The sequence below is a fragment of the Carlito syrichta genome, unplaced genomic scaffold (genome assembly GCF_000164805.1).
Source record: "Carlito syrichta isolate Samal-C Ts95f unplaced genomic scaffold, Tarsius_syrichta-2.0.1 Scaffold304318, whole genome shotgun sequence".
Lineage (NCBI taxonomy): Eukaryota > Metazoa > Chordata > Mammalia > Primates > Tarsiidae > Carlito > Carlito syrichta.
The window spans coordinates 186,100-187,092 of record NW_007248414.1 but is presented as its reverse complement, the minus strand read 5'-3'; positions in this window follow the sequence as shown (position 1 = coordinate 187,092).

The following is a 993-nucleotide window of genomic DNA, read 5'->3' as shown; positions in this document are numbered from 1 at the left end:
CAAGCTGAGGCAGAAGGATCGCTGGAGCCCAGGAGGTCAAGGCTGCGGTAGCCAGGAGCGGCCACTGCACTCCAGTCTGGGTGACAGAGTGAGACTCCAACTCAAAATAATAATAATAATAATAGTGCACTACCTACATGTGGTATCTATGGAGAACAAAAATTTAATTGAAATAGATTAATTATAAGCCTCAAATGTAACAAAATAATAAACATTGGGAGGAAACAAGGTGAATATTTTAAAGGAGTCTCCTATTACTTGTACTAAGTGGTGACTATTAAACCCGAGACTCTAATCAGAGAGAGAGAGACCACAAAGAGCCAGCTCCGAAGCAAACACACGAGGATCTTTATTCAGGCTCGAGTCTGGGCTCACACATGAAGCCCATAGAGGCTTCATGAACCAGAGCCCCGATTCACAATGGCAAGCAGTTTTTATGCACAATTACAGAGGGAGGGGAAAGAACTTTAAACTTGATTTTACATGATTGGGTGATTTCTCCTAATGGGTACGGGCACACTTGGTATTGGTTGGTGCCTTTCGTGGGTTGCCCGTGATTGACAGAAAACCACTTAATGGGAAGAGTGGAATGTTAGATAAGTTAGATCCATACAGACACTGCGTATATAGTAACCTGAGCGGACAGGTAAAGGGTTACATTAGCCCTTTAAGTTTACTAATCCATCCCAAGGTATGCTTAGGAAAGCTTGTTTGCTTAACATTTACATAACATAACATGGTCATTATGGGACAACAAAAGCCAAACTTAACAAAGTTTTAAATATGAATGCTGCAACACATACAGTGAATGTGGGGTAGAAAATCATATACTAATTCTGGGAATTTATAAAATATCACAAGCAAGGCGGTGTCTTTTATAAAAGTCTTTGTTCCCTGCAGGTTTACATAGCCACTGCGTGTAAATTATCACTAGGATAAAAACCGGTGATAGAGAGCAGCTGGCACCTCTGAGTCTGCTGCCACCTTGTAGGA